General features: G+C 40.8%; 1 long non-coding RNA gene across 2 annotated transcripts; it reads left to right on the plus strand.

The window, feature by feature from the left end:
* The first annotated feature begins 67 nt into the window (after positions 1-67).
* LOC117314697 lies at positions 68-20381 on the plus strand. 2 transcript variants are annotated; one of them, XR_004529569.1, is made up of 10 exons: positions 68-166; positions 1241-1413; positions 2835-2930; positions 4314-4647; positions 5501-5589; positions 8668-8839; positions 10104-10323; positions 11926-12096; positions 12893-12996; positions 20348-20381. It is a non-coding gene; the product is annotated as an uncharacterized LOC117314697 (long non-coding RNA). The 2 variants fall into 2 exon arrangements; XR_004529570.1 differs by lacking the exon at positions 68-166 and adding an exon at positions 332-781.
* Positions 20382-23204: the final 2823 nt, after the last annotated feature.

The raw sequence follows: 23204 nt of genomic DNA on the forward strand, positions 1-23204 counted from the left end.
GTATCAGGCACCACGACATTCTGACTTTCGATATTTTCGGATTTTATTAGTGCGCAAGATTCCGATGTAAAATACGGTAATCCCCTTGAATTTCCTACTTTCACTTTCGCGAGGAACATGACAGACGCAAAACAAGAAAGTATATTTTAATGAACTACTAATAAAAGTAAGTAATTCTTCGTAAACACATTAACTTATGTAGCAGGTTTATATGTTTTGAATAAAAAAAAACCAAGACAAAAAGGTAAAGTTGATAGTATCTAAGTTGTAGCTCATTGTCGGTTGTAGACCTGTGTAAACAAAGACAGTTGTCAAATGATGTGCGTAAATTCCGATAATAGTCTATATTTAGTATTTTACCTAATGTGAGGAAGTCATTGGAAATACCAACTCCGAAATCAATAAGTCATTGAAGTGTACACAATACTAAATAATATAGACATATTAGATAAGAACATGCTATTCACGTTGGCACAAACAAACACCAGAGGACATTAAAAAAAACAATATGAAAAACAGAGCAGAACAACAGTCACACAGGAAATTTTAAGTCAACGAGTGGTGGATTTGTGGAATTTACTTCCCAGTTCAGAAGTAGAAGCCCCCACTCTAAATGTTTTTAAAAATCGTCTAAATAGACACTGGCACAAAGTACCTTTTAAGTTGTATCCAAGTTTTTATGATGCGCAACCGGATAACAATGAGTTATTCCTACAAGATGTGTCAGAATTAGCTGATATCAGCTAACCAGTGGCTTCGAAGAAGAGGTATCAGGTATCAGGTAATACTGGAGTCCCAAATATCTATTAATTATTATATTATTATGTTGAAGTACATGTTTCCGTTTTGATACAATGGTGGTTACCAGTTAAAACAATTAATCACTACATGAAACTTGCCAGTATGACTGTCAAGTCTTCCAATCAGGTATTTTGAAAATGACATATAAAATTAATATGCATAGCACTACAAAATTCTCAGAGCTGACCATGATAGTTATTTTACAATTCAGACAGTAAATCATAGTAAACAAACAACTAAGTTGACATGTGTATCCAATTTTTTATTATATAAACGTATGAGACTGATAGAATATTTTCTTCTTTTCTTTTTCTTTTTGAGTGATACAGGGATCTTAACTGTTGCAGTGATTTGGGAGTTGAAGATATTATTAGTCCAGGTCAGTGATATTACAGAAGAGCAACTTGTGGGGACCTTATTATCTTGAACTTTGTTGTAGCATGGATGACCACAACAGAGCCAGGAGACAGATCAAATTGAAAGCAACATTAAAAGAAGTCCATCTCGGAGGCATTAATCCAACATCAAGTTTTGAGGAGATGAAGCAGGAGGTCCAGTCCTGGTTTCCTCTCCTAAGTGATCAGGAAGTTAATTTGGATTTGGTCTACAAGGGTGAGTCCTAGCTGTCACATGTTTCATTTCTGCCGATGTCACAATAAAATTCCTAGTAATTTCCTGCATGACCTCACACTGATTCCTTGTAATGATCATTAATTCGTTGATATGGACTTTTAAAGATACATGGCACAGAATGAACATGTTGTTTTTGTTGTCATACATCTATAAGCTATGAAATCATTAATTGTTTTCTCTGAGTCTTCATGGCCTATTGAGGGGAAATCTTATGGCTTGTTGACAGGAGAGACTGACCTGTCCTAGATTGATTCGTTACTAAGTTTATGTGTATTGTTTATTTTTTAAATACACATAAACTTTAAACTGTATCTCATTTTTCCTGGAAGTTTATCCACTAGCTAGCTAGCTCTTATAGGAGTCATACAATAACAGTACCACATAGAGCAACATTACACCAACCTTCTCCACTTTGCCTTTCCATCTTCCACATTTCACCCCCCCCCCCCCCCCCCCTCCCTCCTCACATCCAGGTCATTACTGGTGACAATTAAATGCACAGTCTACATTATAAATGCTTCAACAAAAAAAGTTGGAAATCTGTGCATATGCTTATTTCAAGGCTGCTACATTCTCCAAATCCTCGTTTACCTGATAACCTGCTCCTGGGGAATTAAACATAGATTAGATTCCGTTTCTTTGAACATCCACACCAGTTAGACAACACAGAGACAGATGGCATTCCATTTCAACTTCCAATCACACTTCAAACTGGAAATGATCAGAATACGACTAGATACACCAATTTTACCATGACACCACTAGGGGTTAATGTTCCAAGGGTAACGTTTGTATCCTCCTAAATACAAGAACTCTTTACCATGACACCACTAGGGGTTAATGTTCCAAGGGTAACTTTTGTATCCTCCTAAATACAAGAACTCTTTATCATGACACCACTAGGGGTTAATGTTCCAAGGGTAACGTTTGTATCCTCCTAAATACAAGAACTCTTTATCATGACACCACTAGGGGTTAATGTTCCAAGGGTAACGTTTGTATCCTCCTAAATACAAGAACTCTTTATCATGACACCACTAGGGGTTAATGTTCCAAGGGTAACGTTTGTATCCTCCTAAATACAAGAACTCTTTATCATGACGCCACTAGGGGTTAATGTTCCAAGGGTAACGTTTGTATCCTCCTAAATACAAGAACTCTTTACCATGACACCACTAGGGGTTAATGTTCCAAGGGTAACTTTTGTATCCTCCTAAATACAAGAACTCTTTATCATGACACCACTAGGGAGAAATGTCCTCAGTCAGTCATATATGATTCTTTGTCTAAATTTTGTATCAGAGAAAAGTACATATACCTGTATAAGTGTCTATGGAGAGAAACCATTGTATATTTATTTTTGGATGAATGTATTTATTGATATTATTTTTAATTCTCAGATGAGGATGGAGATGATATTACCATAGAAACAGAAGAAGAATGGAAGGTTTTCTGTGGAAATTCTACAGGGAATTTGCTCAAACTGAGCATACGAGGTAAATTAGCATTACTGAATTATGTGTGTCCAACTAAAGAAAAAAATGACAATATGTGTACATGTCTTTAATACTCTCATTGGATCTTAGCAATTTTTCAGACTGTTTATTTAAAGATTAAGACATGTTGTTGAGTTTTTATGTATCTATTACTTTGTCCATAAGAATCATACTTATTACAAGGTAACAATTTTATCATGTGTATATATATCTATATATATTTGTACATAATTGTCAAGTAGTAATAACGACAGTATACAGACAAGTAAATTGTCGATTTTTCGAGGCAATCTGCCCCTTTATCTAGAAACAGGTAAATTACATACGATCACATATAGACATAGTACATACATTGTACTGAGAGAAATATATATAATATATGTACAATTCGTATCCATGTATGTAAATACATTGCGATCCAGGTATTCTATATCACCTTATAGACGACTTCCACAATGATCATGTCAGGGTATCGGGCCGACCATCACTGAGCCATTGAAACGTTCCTTTTTAAGAACGCCGATGTGGCGCAGCGGTATAGGCTGCGGATATTTCTGGCTAGGCGATTGGGTGCCGTAGATCGTGAGTTCGAGGCCCGGTCAGGGCACGAGTCAAAAAGTTGTCTTCCTTCGTCATTTGTGTTTCTAAGCTATATCATGTATATATATATATATATATATATTTTGAACGTCATTTTGTTTTCATCCGGAACCTATATTTGACCATACCTTTGTTATTACTTACTAGCTAGACCCTATATACTTTTTATGTATTTAACACACTACAGTTACAACAGAAAATTCATACCACAGGTATTGTGTTCAAACCTTAAACCCTCAGATCAACAACAAAAAATAGTGCATATGATATATTGTGAGTTAATAATTAAATAAACATAGTAGCACAAATGAGGAAGGAAGACATTCTGATAACGTGTACCCTGACCAGGCTTTAAACTCATGATCTTCGTCAATTGTGGCACCTAGCCCTAAGGACCTTTTGCCATGATACTGCATCCATCCGCCCGTCCCTCAGCTTTTCTCAGTCTGAAGCAGCTTGGGAGAAGGGCAACCAATTTGTATACAAAGGTTCTGTCCAAATATGGTGTAAAACACCTTCTGGGGAAAGGGGATAGATTTTGTATAAAAGGACGGTCGGGACTTCTTAGGGCCTTAAAGGGACAGGGCCCCAATAGGGGAAAAAAGAACATGTATATATTCTTTGAAATCCTTCCTTTGTAGAAATTAATATAGTGTGTTTTGCCATTATCATTGGAATATCCAGGCGAGTGATACAGGCCCTCTGGGCCACTTGTTTTCTTTACTCTTAGACTGATACTTTCCTTGGCTGACTAATTTTTTTAATTTTTTTTCTAATACTTAGCCAAACCTGTCATTAGACGCAAGCCATCATTCAGTGAATCCACAAAGAGTGGTTGCAGTACAGTGTCGATACTAAGAAATATTAACAGTGTTGATAACAGTCAGACAAGCAGGACTGAAACTAGGAACCGTAACTCTAGCACCTTAGAAGTCGAAACCGCCGCACCAAGCGTCTAGTAGCTTTGTCACCCAGGCAAGTGACGACGATATTTCCCAGCGAAACAGAAACCAGACAGATTTCTCTCCTCCAGCGACGAGTCCCACACTAGATGAAGGACCGCTGAACTTTTCATTCTCTAAGGCACAAATCCACTCAAGTGACGAAGAGGATGATGGTAATGTGTTATATAGATTTCATTATGACAGATCTAGAAACTAAGAATACATGTATGTGTCACCTTACAGATGATATCATTTAATATTTGTGGAAACAGAATCCTGCATGATCTCAGGGATAATAGTTGAAAGTGAAATAACATGTACAAAATGTATATGATATTGTATTGATAACATTTTTCATCTTTGATTGCTGAGTAGCCCTTTGATGTTTTACAACAATGATCATGTTCCATTCTCTCATTATTTTGATCGATATTAACCAGAGTATTATGGACCCAGACTTTAAACATTTTGAAAGACTGATCTCACACCAGACATCTTTTTGTCGAAATATCTAAAGTCTGTGGCCAAAGGAAGCACTGACTAGATTGATCCTGAACCTTTGGTGGTTTGTGAACCTTTGGTGGTTTGTGAACCTTAGAAAGCCAAGAGTACCGATTACGCTGTGTTCTTGAGGTGTCTTCTTTGGACAGACACATTTTATCCTATTTTTTTCTCAATAACATATTCAGTGAGGTAGCCACCAGCTACTACAAAGAGACCCTGCTTAAAAATGACCCTGGCTATTGGTAGGGGGATCAACCTAGCATAGCTTTGATTGGTCAGATTTTACATCTGGAACTATACGTTCATGTGATACATGTTTATGCTGTTTTGAGATTTTGTAGGAGTGTAAATTTTGCAAATTATATTTGGTAACTTGATAATATCTACACAAGCAAAACGTCTTATTTATATCTGTGCACTTTGAAGTCATCAAATTAGTAAACAAAAATTGGACATAATGAAATATATCCTAATCTATTTTACAAAGTTGTGTAATTATTCCTGTATATTTGACTTCAACAGTTTTTTGGCCCCCTTCATCAGGAGACACTTTGGACAAAGTCAAGATCACAAGACCCCCCAATATAGAAACTGTGGACAGCAGGGCTCGGGTAAGACAGACGCTGGTCAAGGAGTTCAAATAAAGGTTGAACAAGTGTAAAGCTAAGATTTCCATATCCATAAGACATTTTTTTCGTGAAACATTGTAAATACTTTGATTTTATAGATAAATATTCATATTATTCATATTGATTTAAACATTTTGTTAGTATAAGTGTTATAGATACACATTATTTTGTTAGTATAAGTGATTTTTTTTTGTATATCAACAAGTGCTGTATATCGCTGGTCCCACAGTTTAGACTTTCACATTTTTAGACAACTTGATGGAATTCCCCTAATTTCTTTGGCAACTTTCAAACAGTCTTTCCTTTTTAATGATCGTAATATAAATAAATCTCTCTCTTGATATGTTTCTGAACCTCTTTGATATTGCCAAAATTTTCAGACAAAGTTTTAACGGTGACAAGATATCAAACGAACGGTGACAAGATATCAGACGAACGATGACAGAATATCAGACGAATGGTGACAAGATATCAGAGGAACAGTGACAAGATATCAGACGAATGGTGACAAGATATCAGATGAACGATGACAAGATATCAGACAAACAGTGACAAGATATCAGACGAATGGTGACAAGATATCAGATGAACGATGACAAGATATCAGACGAATGGTGACAAGATATCAGATGAACGATGACAAGATATCAGACGAACGATGACAAGATATCAGATGAACGATGACAAGATATCAGATGAATGGTGACAAGATATCAGACGAATGATGACAAGATATCAGACAAACAGTGACAAGATATCAGACGAACGGTGACACAATATCAGACAAACAGTGACAAGATATCAGACGAACGGTGACACAATATCAGACAAACGATGACAAGATATCAGGCGAACGGTGACAAGATATCAGATGAACGATGACAAGATATCAGAGGAACAGTGACAAGATATCAGATGAACGATGACAAGATATCAGACAAACAGTGACACAATATCAGACAAACGGTGACAAGATATCAGACGAATGATGACAAGATATCAGACGAATGGTGACAAGATATCAGACAAACGATGACAAGATATCAGAGGAACGGTGACAAGATATTAGACGAATGTTGACAAGATATCAGACGAACGATATATCTTGTCATATCAGAGGAACAGTGACAAGATATCAGACAAACGATGACAAGATATCAGACGAACGGTGACAAGATATCAGACAAACGATGACAAGATATCAGAGGAACGGTGACAAGATATTAGACGAATGTTGACAAGATATCAGACGAACGATGACAAGATATCAGACGAACGATGACAAGATATCAGAGGAACAGTGACAAGATATCAGACAAACGATGACAAGATATCAGACGAACGGTGACAAGATATCAGACAAACGATGACAAGATATCAGAGGAACGGTGACAAGATATTAGAAGAATGTTGACAAGATATCAGACGAACGATGACAAGATATCAGACGAACGATGACAAGATATCAGAGGAACAGTGACAAGATATCAGACAAACGATGACAAGATATCAGACGAACGGTGACAAGATATCAGAGGAACAGTGACAAGATATCAGACAAACAGTGACAAGATATCAGACAAACGGTGACAAGATATCAGACAAACGATGACAAGATATCAGACAAACGGTGACAAGATATCAGACAAACGATGACAAGATATCAGACAAACGATGGCAAGATATCAGACAAACGGTGACAAGATATCAGACGAACGATGGCAAGATATCAGACGAACGGTGACAAGATATCAGACGAATGGTGACAAGATATCAGATGAACGATGACAAGATATCAGATGAACAGTGACAAGATATCAGATGAACGATGACAAGATATCAGACAAACAGTGACAAGATATCAGACGAATGATGACAAGAAATCAGACGAATGTTGACAAGGTATTAGAGGAACGGTGACAAGATATTAGACGAATGTTGACAAGATATCAGACGAACGATGACAAGATATCAGAGGAACGGTGACAAGATATCAAACGAACGGTGACAAGATATCAGACGAATGATGACAAGATATCAGACAAATGATGACAAGATATCAGACGAACGATGACAGGATATCAGACGAATGATAACAAGATATCAGACGAATGGTGACAAGATATCAGACGAACGGTGACAAGATATCAGACAAACAATGACAAGATATCAGACGAACGATGGCAAGATATCAGACGAACGATGACAAGATATCAGATGAACGATGACAAGATATCAGATGAACGGTGACAAGATATCAGACAAACGATGACAAGATATCAGAGGAACAGTGACAAGATATCAGACAAACGATGACAAGATATCAGACGAACGGTGACAAGATATCAGATGAACGATGACAAGATATCAGATGAACAGTGACAAGATATCAGATGAACGATGACAAGATATCAGACAAACAGTGACAAGATATCAGACGAACGGTGTCACAATATCAGACGAACGGTGACAAGATATCAGACAAACGGTGACAAGATATCAGACAAACGGTGACAAGATATCAGACGAACAGTGACAATACGTACAACAATAGAGGTTCTACAGTTAAAAGGCAGCAGTAAACATTGTAACAACCGCACTGAAATAAAATTAATTTCTCTGTAACTGGATAGCTTAATTGGTAGATCAATCGTCTAGTCTTTGGAGTTCCGGGGTTCGAACCCTGGTCTTGCTGCTACATTTGCTCTTTCTCCTATTATATAATTGGCGAGCTTGCCTACCCTTGTTTAAAGCATTGGGGATATCTCTGAACTTGTGGTCTTTGGGCCGAAGACTTGAAAAAAGGAGGGAGGAATGTAGCTGAACTGGACTGGGTCGATCATTGGTGACGAGGTAGCTCAATTGGTAGAACATTCAGCTAGTGTCCAGAGGTCCTGGGTTCGAACCCTAGTCTGACTGCTACATTTTCTCTTTCTCCTGTTTCATTAGTTATTAAGTAGAAGTTTTAGCCACTCCTATATAAACAGCCAAACTCCTTTAAGACAGTCTGTTATTAAGTAAAGTGAAAGCTATATAATAGTTTGATATATTTTGTTACAGAATATGACTCATTTTTATCCGAGTGACAAGAAAGGCAGAGTACTTATCTTTAACCAAAAGAAGTTCACGTCAGAACCAGACATCCTGGGAGACTTTCGATACTACCTGTCTGTGTTTGTTATTTCGCGCCCTGAAATACGATGTTAAATCATACACAGATCAATCTGTTCAGGTAAATAGTTGTCAGTTTGCACAATTCTTTGGCTTCACAGGTAAATCATACAGTCATCGAATTACCTAGTATACAATTCTTTTGTTACACAGGTAAATCATATAGTCATGAAATTATACAATTCTTTGGTTACAGAGGTAAATTATACAGTTGTCGAATTACCTGGTATACAATTCTTTCATTACACAGGTAAATCATATATCATCATATAATTCTTTGGCTACACAGGTAAATCATATAATTTTCAAATTATACAATTCTTTGGTTACACAGGTAAATTATACAATCGTCAAATTATTTGGCTACACAGGTAAATCATACAGTTGTCAAATTATACAATTATTTGGTAACAGAGGTAAATCATACAGTTGTCAAATTATACAATTTTTTGGTTACACAGGTAAATCATACAGTTGTCAAATTATACAATTATTTGGTTACACAGGTAAATCATACAGTTGTCAAATTATACAATTTTTTGGCTACACAGGTAAATCATATATGTACATGTAGTTGACAAATTATGCAATTCTTTATCTACTTGTTACAAGGTTAATAATATTGAAATGAACATAAAAACTAAATATAAAACTAAGCTTAGCTATAACTAATAGGTTACATACATGAAATAATACATACATAAAAAAAACTTTCATAGAAGGCAGCATATCGTATAAAATAATATGACGGATGTGATGACAAAATGCATGAATCAATTGTTTCTGTCTATTGATCAAAAAGATTACGAAAAAGCCTCCATTTATGAGTGAATAAAGTGTACCTACCATTTATGGTTGATCTATATTTTCCCATTTTGTAATAGTTCACAAGTATTCTCTTTACACTTTCAAACATAAGTTGTTCCCCTTTAACACACTGTTTAATGATATATTGTTTAACAATGAGTATAATCAGGATACATACCTAATCTGTATTCAGTTTATATATATATATATATATATATATACTGTATAAAGTCTGTGTATGTAAGTGTGTGTGAAAGTTGTCTTTGTTTCTTTCTGTATCATGTAATTACTTAATGTGGAAAATCTGAAAAAAAATGTCAAAAGTAAAAAAAAAAATATATATATATATAAAACTAAGAATATAAAGAAATATTCATCAATAACTATACAAGCTGTGATGTATCGTGGAAATACTCTTTCAAATAAAATCTGTTTATTGTTTGAAATATTGGCAGAAGGTGTGATATACTGTGTTTTTCTTGTATATTTATCTACTTTTTTTTATATCTTTTTCACAGCAAATACGAGAAAAGTTGGATAAAGAAAAAGAACTTTTGGCCAAAACAGAGTACGGTTGTTACATAGTTATCATTCTGACCCACTATGACCCAAAAACAAAGACCCTGTCTGGGAGTAGAGGTGACACAATTTCACTGGATGAAATAACAGATCGTCTTAAGGAAGAGGAGACACTGAAGGGGGTCCCCAAGCTCGTGTTTCTCGATGGTGCGAGACATGGTAAGGGAGACAACCATTTATAGTGTTTATGATATGTAAAAGTTGGGAGTATAGGTCACCTTACTAGCTCATGCTATTGTTTTATAAGTAGGATGTACGCATTAAATGTGTTCCAAGAGGAATTGAACCTGTGACTCTGGCGTTATAAGCCAAGGTTCCACCTCCTGAGCCAAAGCAGCATGCGACATCAGCTGAGTGACAGAGACCGTATTTAACACTATGTATAAGTCACACCGACCCACTCCATCAGCTGAGTGACAGAGACCGTATTTAACACTATATATAAGTCACACTGACCCACTCCATCAGCTGAGTGACAGAGACCGTATTTAACACTATGTACAAGTCACACTGACCCACTCCATCAGCTGAGTGACAGAGACCGTATTTAACACTATGTACAAGTCACACCGACCCGCTCCGTCAGCTGAGTGACAGAGACCGTATTTAACACTATGGACAAGTCACACTGACCTGCTCCATCAGCTGAGTGACAGAGACCGTATTTAACACTATGGACAAGTCACACTGACCCACTCCATCAGCTGAGTGACAGAGACCGTAATTAACACTATGTACAAGCCACACCGACCCACTCCATCAGCTGAGTGACAGAGACTGTATCTAACACTGTGTACAAGTCACACTGACCCACTCCATCAGCTGAGTGACAGAGACCGTATTTAACACTATGGACAAGTCACACTGACCTGCTCCATCAGCTGAGTGACAGAGACCGTATTTAACACTATGTACAAGTCACACCGACCCACTCCATCAGCTGAGTGACAGAGACTGTATCTAACACTGTGTACAAGTCACACTGACCCACTCCATCAGCTGAGTGACAGAGACCGTATTTAACACTATGGACAAGTCACACTGACCTGCTCCATCAGCTGAGTGACAGAGACCGTATTTAACACTATGTACAAGTCACACTGACCCACTCCATCAGCTGAGTGACAGAGACCTTACACTATCCCTTTTACAGTAATGAAAGCCTATCTTTTACTTATATCTGAGTTCTCTTGTGTTGATAGATTTCAGTTGTAGTTTTAGTAAGTGTAATTTTCTGCTTCTGTTTCAAATGTCATTAGCTTTTTTCAGATAAGCCATGAGTTGTACTCGAGGATAAAACATCTCCATTATACTTCTCCTGCTATGTGACACTTTACTAAGGTCAAGGTCATTTGCTTTCTAGCGAGTGTCAAGTTTACAAACACATCAACATAATGTAATTTGATATTAAGCAACTGTCAAGTTTTCATAAATATCTAGTCCAGTACAGTCGACCTTGAAAGAAAGTCAAGGTCATTTGGTTTCTGGTCCAGTGTCAGGTTTGAAAGAAAGCCAATGCCATTTCCTATTTAATCCAATGTCAAGTTTCAACAAGGTCAAGGTTATGTGCTATCTAGTCCGGTGTTGTGTTTGAAAGAAGATGAAAACCCAAATAATTTGAAATTCAACTTCCATATTGGCTTAATTGCATATGGATTGTCTATGGAAGTGTCTGGCCGAATGATTACAGTATAAATACGTGTAATTTTATCTCCAATTTTCCTGATTTATGTGAAAAAAAACAAAACATTATTGTTTCAGATTTCCCCGGAAGTCTGCTGAAATTTGGTGGTGCTCAATCGAGAATGACATTAAAGATGCCTGTTGCTACCGGAGCAGACTTACCTTGGAGTGGCCAAGGAGTGGACAGTACCGACTCATGTCCGTCAAACAAGATGGACGACTTTTATATATACATTGCAGGAACATTGGGTGAGGGAACGGTTCATCTTAAAGGGATTTTAAAAATGTTTGACCCTGGAATTGTTGCATGACAATATTATTTTCATGATAGTTTAAAAAAATTATAGAATTTGAATTTCATTTACTTGAGATATTTATATACTGACTGTCATATTGACAATTTTAAGACATCAATAGATATTGTCTTCATGTTTTTTCTTCTTTTGAATTCTTCTGATTTCAATACAAGGCTAGTTTAGAAAGAGGAATTATACAAAATTTTAAACATTAATGAGAGTATGTTCTTTTTAGTGTGAGAATGTCACATATTCAATCTGAAAGTAAAAATGAAGTAGTTTTGATGTTTTAATCATGTTGGTTAGAATTCACTTTAAGACTGAGGTATATACATGCTGTATGTCTTAAAATGATATTTCTATGTTAGCTGAACAAAATTCATTTTTAATCAGTTAAAATACAACAATTCAAATTTATAATTTAACAACTGCTAGTGTTATTAAGTTTTAATCATTAAATCGCATGCTTGTTTTTCTGTAAGTGTATCTGTGTGTTAAACTCAACTTTACAATAAGTATTACAGTATAGTTAACATAGGCCTATTAGACTTCAATATAAAGTCAAACATCATAGTCACGAAGTCAGTGAGATCGTGAAACTACTCTTAGATATCCTGAGTATTTAAATAACCGAATATATTTTACATAGACTTTTACTTTGAGTTAAGCAGAGTCTTCAAGTTTTCAGAGTTCTAGATAACAAAGTTTGAATGTATTTTATCTTTAATTTTTTTTTTGATCATTTGCAGGTGAAGGAAATCCAATTTACAAGGGATCACTGATGATACAGGCCTTGGTGAAAGTTTTCTGTGCCAACTTATACAAAGACAGTCTCTGTGAAATGATGATGAAGGTCTGTATATAAAATAAAAAAAATGTTGTATGTAACTAAGGAGGGTGGTGACCCAATGTCCGAGTAACTAAGGAGGGTGGTGACCCAATGTCTGAGTAACTAAGGAGGGTGGTGACCAATGTCCAAGTAACTAAGGAGGGTGGTGACCAATGTCCAAGTAACTAAGGAGGGTGGTGACCCAATGTCCGAGTAACTAAGGAGGGTGGTGACCCAATGTCCGAGTAACTAAGGAGGGTGGTGACCCAATGTCCGAGTAACTAAGGAGGGTGGTGACCCAATGTCCGAGTAACTAAGGAGAGTGGTGACCCAATGTCCGAGTAACTAAGGAGGGTGGTGACTCAATGTCCGAGTAACTAAGGAGGGTGGTGACTCAATGTCCGAGTAACTAAGGAGGGTGGTGACCAATGTCCGAGTAACTAAGGAGGGTGGTGACCCAATGTCCGAGTAACTAAGGAGGGTGGTGACCAATGTCTGAGTAACTAAGGAGGGTGGTGACCCAATGTCCGAGTAACTAAGGAGGGTGGTGACCAATGTCTGAGTAACTAAGGAGGGTGGTGACCCAATGTCCAAGTAACTAAGGAGGGTGGTGACCCAATGTCTGAGTAACTAAGGAGGGTGGTGACCCAATGTCCGAGTAACTAAGGAGGGTGGTGACTCAATGTCCGAGTAACTAAGGAGAGTGGTGACCCAATGTCCGAGTAACTAAGGAGGGTGGTGACCCAATGTCTGAGTAACTAAGGAGGGTGGTGACCCAATGTCCGAGTAACTAAGGAGGGTGGTGACTCAATGTCCGAGTAACTAAGGAGAGTGGTGACCCAATGTCCGAGTAACTAAGGAGGGTGGTGACCAATGTCTGAGTAACTAAGGAGGGTGGTGACCCAATGTCCAAGTAACTAAGGAGGGTGGTGACCCAATGTCCGAGTAACTAAGGAGGGTGGTGACCCAATGTCCGAGTAACTAAGGAGGGTGGTGACCCAATGTCCGAGTAACTAAGGAAGGTGGTGACCCAATGTCCGAGTAACTAAGGAGAGTGGTGACCAATGTCCGAGTAACTAAGGAGGGTGGTGACCCAATGTCTGAGTAACTAAGGAGAGTGGTGACCAATGTCCGAGTAACTAAGGAGAGTGGTGACCCAATGTCTGAGTAACTAAGGAGGGTGGTGACCCAATGTCCGAGTAACTAAGGAGGGTGGTGACCAATGTCCAAGTAACTAAGGAGGGTGGTGAGCAATGTCCGAGTAACTAAGGAGGGTGGTGACCCAATGTCCGAGTAACTAAGGAGGGTGGTGACCCAATGTCCGAGTAACTAAGGAGGGTGGTGACTCAATGTCCAAGTAACTAAGGAGGGTGGTGACCCAATGTCCAAGTAACTAAGGAGGGTGGTGACCAATGTCCAAGTAACTAAGGAGGGTGGAGACCAATGTCCAAGTAACTAAGGAGGGATGGTGACCAATGTCCGAGTAACTAAGGAGGGTGGTGACCCAATGTCCGAGTAACTAAGGAGGGTGGTGACCCAATGTCTGAGTAACTAAGGAGGGTGGTGACCCAATGTCCGAGTAACTAAGGAGGGTGGTGACCCAATGTCCGAGTAACTAAGGAAGGTGGTGACCCAATGTCCGAGTAACTAAGGAGAGTGGTGACCAATGTCCGAGTAACTAAGGAGAGTGGTGACCAATGTCCGAGTAACTAAGGAAGGTGGTGACCCAATGTCCGAGTAACTAAGGAGAGTGGTGACCAATGTCCGAGTAACTAAGGAGAGTGGTGACCCAATGTCCGAGTAACTAAGGAGGGTGGTGACCCAATGTCCGAGTAACTAAGGAGGGTGGTGACCCAATGTCCGAGTAACTAAGGAGGGTGGTGACCCAATGTCTGAGTAACTAAGGAGGGTGGTGACCCAATGTCCAAGTAACTAAGGAGGGTGGTGACCCAATGTCCGAGTAACTAAGGAGGGTGGTGACCCAATGTCTGAGTAACTAAGGAGGGTGGTGACCCAATGTCTGAGTAACTAAGGAGGGTGGTGACCCAATGTCTGAGTAACTAAGGAGGGTGGTGACCAATGTCCGAGTAACTAAGGAGGGTGGTGACCCAATGTCTGAGTAACTAAGGAAGGTGGTGACCCAATGTCCGAGTAACTGAGGAGGGTGGTGACCCAATGTCCGAGTAACTAAGGAGGGTGGTGACCCAATGTCTGAGTAACTAAGGAGGGTGGTGACCCAATGTCTGAGTAACTAAGGAGGGTGGTGACCCAATGTCCGAGTAACTAAGGAGGGTGGTGACCAATGTCCAAGTAACTAAGGAGGGTGGTGACCAATGTCCGAGTAACTAAGGAGGGTGGTGACCCAATGTCCGAGTAACTAAGGAGGGTGGTGACCCAATGTCCGAGTAACTAAGGAGGGTGGTGACTCAATGTCCAAGTAACTAAGGAGGGTGGTGACCCAATGACCAAGTAACTAAGGAGGGTGGTGACCAATGTCCAAGTAACTAAGGAGGGTGGTGACCAATGTCCAAGTAACTAAGGAGGGTGGTGACCCAATGTCCAAGTAACTAAGGAGGGTGGTGACCCAATGTCCGAGTAACTAAGGAGGGTGGTGACCCAATGTCCGAGTAACTAAGGAGGGTGGTGACCCAATGTCCGAGTAACTAAGGAGGGTGGTGACCCAATGTCCGAGTAACTAAGGAGGGTGGTGACCAATGTCCGAGTAACTAAGGAGGGTGGTGACCAAATGTCCGAGTAACTAAGGAGGGTAAGTCCCTGTAGGGTGGTGACCAATGTCCCAGTAAGTCCCTGTAGGGTGGTGACCAATGTCCCTGTAAGTCCCTGTAGGGTGGTGACCAATGTCCCTGTAAGTCCCTGTAGGGTGGTGACCCAATGTCCCAGTAAGTCCCTGTAGGGTGGTGACCAATGTCCCTGTAAGTCCTCGTAGGGTGGTGACCAATGTCCCAGTAAGTCCCTGTAGGGTGGTGACCAATGTCCCTGTAAGTCCCTGTAGGGTGGTGACCAATGTCCCTGTAGGGTGGTGACCAATGTCCCTAAGTCCCTGTAGGGTGGTGACCAATGTCCCTGTAAGTCCCTGTAGGGTAGTGACTAATGTCCCTGTAAGTCCCTGTAGGGTGGTGACAAATGTCCCTGTAAGTCCCTGTAGGGTGGTGACCAATGTCCCAGTAAGTCCCTGTAGGGTGGTGACCAATGTCCCTGTAGGGTGGTGACCAATGTCCCTAAGTCCCTGTAGGGTGGTGACCAATGTCCCTGTAAGTCCCTGTAGGGTAGTGACTAATGTCCCTGTAAGTCCCTGTAGGGTGGTGACAAATGTCCCTGTAAGTCCCTGTAGGGTGGTGACCAATGTCCCAGTAAGTCCCTGTAGGGTGGTGACCCAATGTCCCAGTAAGTCCCTGTAGGGTGGTGACCCAATGTCCCTGTAAGTCCCTGTAGGGTGGTGACCAATGTCCCTGTAAGTCCCTGTAGGGTGGTGACAAAATGTCCCTGTAGGGTGATGACCAATGTCCCTGTAAGTCCCTGAAGGGTGGTGACCAATGTCCCTGTAAGTCCCTGTAGGGTGGTGACCCAATGTCCCTGTAAGTCCCTGTAGGGTGGTGACCAATGTCCCTGTAAGTCCCTGTAGGGTGGTGACAAAATGTCCCTGTAGGGTGATGACCAATGTCCCTGTAAGTCCCTGTAAGATGGTGACCCAATGTCCCAGTAAGTCCCTGTAGGGTGGTGACCAATGTCCCTGTAAGTCCCTGTAGGGTGGTGACCAATGTCTCTATAAGTCCCTGTAGGGTGGTGACCAATGTCCCTGTAAGTCCCTGTAGGGTGGTGACAAAATGTCCCTGTAAGTCCCTGTAGGGTGGTGACCCAATGTCTCTATAAGTCCCTGTAGGGTGGTGACCCAATGTCCCAGTAAGTCCCTGTAGGGTGGTGACCAATGTCCCTGTAAGTCCCTGTAGGGTGGTGACCCAATGTCCCAGTAAGTCCCTGTAGGGTGGTGACCAATGTCCCTGTAAGTCCCTGTAGGGTGGTGACCCAATGTCCCAGTAAGTCCCTGTAGGGTGGTGACCAATGTCCCTGTAAGTCCCTGTAGGGTGGTGACCAATGTCCCTGTAAGTCCCTGTAGGGTGGTGACCAATGTCCCTGTAAGTCCCTGTATGATGGTGACCCAATGTCTCTATAAGTCCCTGTAGGGTGGTGACCAATGTCCCAGTAAGTCCCTGTAGGGTGGTGACCAATGTCCCTGTAAGTCCCTGTAGGGTGGTGACCAATGTCCCAGTAAGTCCCTGTAGGGTGGTGACCAATTTCTCTATAAGTCCCTGTAGGGTGGTGACCCAATGTCCCAGTAAGTCCCTGTAGGGTGGTGACCAATGTCCCTGTAAGTCCCTGTAGGGTGGTGACCCAATGTCCCAGTAAGTCCCTGTAGGGTGGTGACCCAATGTCCCAGTAAGTCCCTATAGGGTGGTGACCAATGTCCCTGTAAGTCCCTGTAGGGTGGTGACCCAATGTCCCAGTAAGTCCCTATAGGGTGGTGACCCAATGTCTCTATAAGTCCCTGTAGGGTGGTGACCAATGTCCCTGTAAGTCCCTGTAGGGTGGTGACCAATGTCCCTGTAAGTCCCTGTAGGGTGGTGACCCAATGTCCCAGTAAGTCCCTGTAGGGTGGTGACCAATGTCCCAGTAAGTCCCTGTAGGGTGGTGACCCAATGTCTCTATAAGTCCCTGTAGGGTGGTGACCCAATGTCTCTATAAGTCCCTGTAGGGTGGTGACCCAATGTCCCAGTAAGTCCCTGTAGGGTGGTGACCAATGTCCCTGTAAGTCCCTGTAGGGTGGTGACCCAATGTCTCTATAAGTCCCTGTAGAGTGGTGACCAATGTCCCAGTAAGTCCCTGTAGGGTGGTGACCAATGTCCCAGTAAGTCCCTGTAGGGTGGTGACCAATGTCCCAGTAAGTCCCTGTAGGGTGGTGACCAATGTCCCTGTAAGTCCCTGTAGGGTGGTGACCCAATGTCCCTGTAAGTCCCTGTAGGGTGGTGACCAATGTCCCTGTAGGTCCCTGTATGATGGTGACCAATGTCCCTGTAAGTCCCTGTAGGGTGGTGACCAATGTCCCAGTAAGTCCCTGTAGGGTGGTGACCAATTTCTCTATAAGTCCCTGTAGGGTGGTGACCCAATGTCCCAGTAAGTCCCTGTAGGGTGGTGACCAATGTCCCTGTAAGTCCCTGTAGGGTGGTGACCAATGTCCCTGTAGGGTGATGACCAATGTCCCTGTAAGTCCCTGAAGGGTGGTGACCAATGTCCCTGTAAGTCCCTGAAGGGTGGTGACCAATGTCCCTGTAAGTCCCTGTAGGGTGGTGACCAATGTCCCAGTAAGTCCCTGTAGGGTGGTGACCAATGTCCCTGTAAGTCCCTGTAGGGTGGTGACCAATGTCCCTGTAAGTCCCTGTAGGGTGGTGACCAATGTCTCTATAAGTCCCTGTAGGGTGGTGACCAATGTCCCTGTAAGTCCCTGTAGGGTGGTGACCAATGTCCCAGTAAGTCCCTGTAGGGTGGTGACCCAATGTCCCAGTAAGTCCCTGTATGATGGTGACCCAATGTCCCAGTAAGTCCCTGTAGGGTGGTGACCAATGTCCCTGTAAGTCCCTGTATGATGGTGACCCAATGTCTCTATAAATCCCTGTAGGGTGGTGACCAATGTCCCTGTAAGTCCATGTAGGGTGGTGACCAATGTCCCAGTAAGTCCCTGTAGGGTGGTGACCAATGTCCCAGTAAGTCCCTGTAGGGTGGTGACCAATGTCCCAGTAAGTCCCTGTAGGGTGGTGACCAATGTCCCTGTAAGTCCCTGTAGGGTGGTGACCAATGTCCCTGTAGGGTGGTGACCAATGTCCCTGTAAGTCCCTGTAGGGTGGTGACCAATGTCCCTGTAAGTCCCTGTAGGGTGGTGACCAATGTCCCTGTAGGGTGGTGACCAATGTCCCCGTAAGTCCCTGTAGGGTGGTGACCAATGTCCCTGTAAGTCCCTGTAGGGTGGTGACCAATGTCCCTGTAAGTCCCTGTAGGGTGGTGACCAATGTCCCCGTAAGTCCCTGTAGGGTGGTGACCAATGTCCCAGTAAGTCCCTGTAGGGTGGTGACCAATGTCCCTGTAAGTCCCTGTAGGGTGGTGACCAATGTCCCTGTAAGTCCCTGTAGGGTGGTGACCAATGTCTCTATAAGTCCCTGTAGGGTGGTGACCAATGTCCCTGTAAGTCCCTGTAGGGTGGTGACCCAATGTCCCTGTAAGTTCCTGTAGGGTGGTGACCAATGTCCCTGTAAGTCCCTGTAGGGTGGTGACCAATGTCCCTGTAAGTCCCTGTAGGGTGGTGACCCAATGTCCCTGTAAGTCCCTGTAGGGTGGTGACCAATGTCCCTGTAAGTCCCTGTAGGGTGGTGACCAATGTCCCAGTAAGTCCCTGTAGGGTGGTGACCAATGTCCCAGTAAGTCCCTGTAGGGTGGTGACCAATGTCCCTGTAGGGTGGTGACCAATGTCCCTGTAAGTCCCTGTAGGGTGGTGACCAATGTCCCTGTAAGTCCCTGTAGGGTGGTGACCAATGTCCCTGTAAGTCCCTGTAGGGTGGTGACCAATGTCCCTGTAAGTCCGTGTAGGGTGGTGACCAATGTCCCTGTAAGTCCCTGTAGGGTGGTGACCAATGTCCCTGTAAGTCCCTGTAGGGTGGTGACCAATGTCCCTGTAAGTCCCTGTAGGGTGGTGACCAATGTCCCTGTAAGTCCCTGTAGGGTTGTGACCAATGTCCCTGTAAGTCCCTGTAGGGTGATGACCCAATGTCCCAGTAAGTCCCTGTAGGGTGGTGTTTGGGTCTGACAATAGATATACATGTACATGTTTGTAATGGTGTTCAATAGTGTTCAATGGTGTTTCTCGTCAAAAGCAAACAGATTGAGAAAAAAAAGATTATTTCTGTATGTTAATATAATCTTTAATTGATGTAAAAGTTCGCAAAAAGATTATGTCATTTTATAACATGATCTATTTTTCTTACCACTTGTTCAAAAACCAAGATTCAGGCATTTTTCAATAAAAATATTCTCCAATATTAAAATTCAAATAATTTCAACATTTGTTAGACATGATATTGTTGGTCATGCTGGGTTGAAGGTTTTGATTTGTGCTTGTACAGTTTGTACAGGGCGGACTGAGGATTTTGTCCCTTGGAGAGCTCTTGTCACTTACTTTACCAATTCTTACTCAGAATATGAGGCATATTGTAACTCTCATTGAAAACTCCTCACATCAATCTACTATAGAGGTTTGACTTACATAAATTTCCACAGACATAAATAGTCTTCAAATCATTTTCCTTTGTAGGTTGAACAGCTGTTGGGAGAGGCTCGAACGAGAACATACAAATTTCAGATGCCACAAGTGATGACAAATACTCTCAAAAAGGAAGTCTACTTTGATGTTGAAACATGAAAGGTCTTCATTCGGAATACAGAGCAGCCTGGGATTCAGTTTGCCTTTATTTTCACAACTTAGAGCGATTGAGACATGGAATCAATTTTAGACATTTCCTTCCATGGACGTCCCTCCTGGAGATTCTTTACTACTAGTGTGTGTGTGTGTGTGTGGAGGGGTAGGGGTAGAGGTTTGACGGATGGGAGATTTTACAACAATTACGAAACAAGTTATATCAACTTATATTACTCACGCATGTTGGCCCGGATGTAAGCGCGTGAGGGATCTTACTGTGGGAGGAAACCGGAGTACCCGGGGAAAAACCACATGGTCGGGCAGGTGACCCCATACCTTTTCACGTCCGATCGGGGAATCAAACTCCGGCCGCCTAGGTGAAAGGCAATATTAAAATTAATGTGTTACCACTGTACGTGTGCCACCAGACCACCCCATGGAAGGATAGAAAGATGGGGTGGGTGGTGTGTATTTGTAGGGGGTGGGGCAGAGGTTGGAGAGAATAACACCATTATTGGTGAATTTTCTGATGTATCCACACATTGCACGTGAAACATTGAGAATGAATATTGTTTTAAATTCAAAATAGTAAATTCATGTTGATGATTTTTGTATACTTATAGATTGATAAATTTTATAAATATATACAAATTAAGTGAAAGTGCTTGTGATGTTCTGGTTTGTGTTTTTATTTAATTTTACATGTATGAGTGCTGACTCTAAAAATAACATTTAATTTTACCCACAATGCTTAATCGATTTCCTGTTGGGGGCGGGGCAGAACAACAACACAGTTCTAAACATGACAAAAACCTGACATAACTTTATCGTTTAAGGTAAAATTTTACTGTTTTTTGACATTATTTTGATAAATGTCTAAAACTTAAAGAAATACGTGATGACTTTCGTGAAAATTGGAGCATTTCTATGTTTTTGGTCAGATTGTCGTAGTCGAATAACCGAAAAATATGACTTTTCCAACCCAATTAAATGATTTCTTTAAACATGATTCAAGAGAAAATGGTTTTGGTTTTTGAATTTTTACCCCAATAAACGAAATACTCTATTAAGCGTTACCTGATTAAATGGAATGTACTGTATATATATATTTAAGCTCACTCAAGTATTTATTATGTTGATGACAGTGTTAATCGGTGATTTGTCTGTACATAACATACAGTGTACATGTATATGATTACAATGTATTTAACACTGTGTCGTGTATTAACGAAGATTGGGTAACAGCTTCATCTAAAAAAAGAATTTGAACCCATGACATGTGCTTCTATTCGGCAGTGGTCAGTATAAGTAAATTTACTTATACGAAGGTCGTAGGGGTCAAATACAAGTATATGTTATAAAATCTTTATAATCAGATTAAAATTATATCTCTGCGTGGAAGTGGGGTGTAGTTTACAGAGTAGGGGTACAGATCAATTTAAGATTTCAATCAGATTGAAATATTCAAGAATTTCTTCTCTATTTTTAGAGATCCAGGTTTGTGATGTTTAGTCAGGGATCTGGGAGGGAGTGCCATACAATTTTCTCATATAAATGACCTCGACTTATTTGCAAAGTCATGGGAGTCAGATATGCTACCAGGTTTCACAAATCGTCTTTCGAAGACTTGGAGTGAAGATCCATTCACCAAATAATTCTATCGAATGTGATTATAGATATGTCGGAAATAATGAATTTTTATGTGTATGGTACATTAATGATTTGACAGTTGTTTGTGTTTGATTTTTTTAATTGATTAATGTACGGCCATTTGTGACATTTTAGTTTACAATAACTACCAATACAAAATTCCGAAAATACTAATTTCATATGAATATCTATGTCATAATCTCATTAAAAAATCACTATTTCTTGTTTAAATATTAAATAATGTTCATGTGCTTGTGTGAAAATGTAGATGACATGAAAATATTTTTTTAAAGAATTCAATCATGCCTTACATGCTTACTTAAACAATTTTTCCATTCAGTAATTACATGTAATTCATTGTTAATTGATCAATAAAAGATTTCGTTATAAAAACTGGATATGTCTTTGTTATGCCAGGTATTTTTATCAGTCATAAATAGATCACTTCATAATTCAGATTTATAAATATATGATATGTCAGTATAAAGTCAACAGGTGATTGTCAGTATAAAGTGACCGGGTGATTGTCAGTATAAAGTGACCGGGTGATTGTCAGTATAAAGTGACCGGGTGATTGTCAGTATAAAGTGACCAGGTGATTGTCAGTATAAAGTGACCGGGTGATTGTCAGTATAAAGTGACCGGGTGATTGTCAGTATAAAGTGACCTGGTGATTGTCAGTATGAAGTGACCGGGTGATTGTCAGTATAAAGTGACCGGGTTATTGTCAGTATAAAGTGACCAGGTCATTGTCAGTATAAAGTGACCGGGTGATTGTCAGTATAAGGTGACCGGGTGATTGTCATTATAAAGTGACCGGGTGATTGTCAGTATAAAGTGACCGGGTGATTGTCAGTATAAAGTGACCGGGTGATTGTCAGTATAAAGTGACCGGGTGATTGTCAGTATAAAGTGACATGGTGATTGTCAGTATAAAGTGACCAGGTCATTGTCAGTATAAAGTGACCGGGTGATTGTCAGTATAAAGTGACCGGGTGATTGTCAGTATAAGGTGACCGGGTGATTGTCAGTATAAAGTGTCCGGGTGATTGTCAGTATAAAGTGACCGGGTGATTGTCAGTATAAAGTGACCGGGTGATTG

Source organism: Pecten maximus, chromosome 16 (genome assembly GCF_902652985.1).
Source record: "Pecten maximus chromosome 16, xPecMax1.1, whole genome shotgun sequence".
Lineage (NCBI taxonomy): Eukaryota > Metazoa > Mollusca > Bivalvia > Pectinida > Pectinidae > Pecten > Pecten maximus.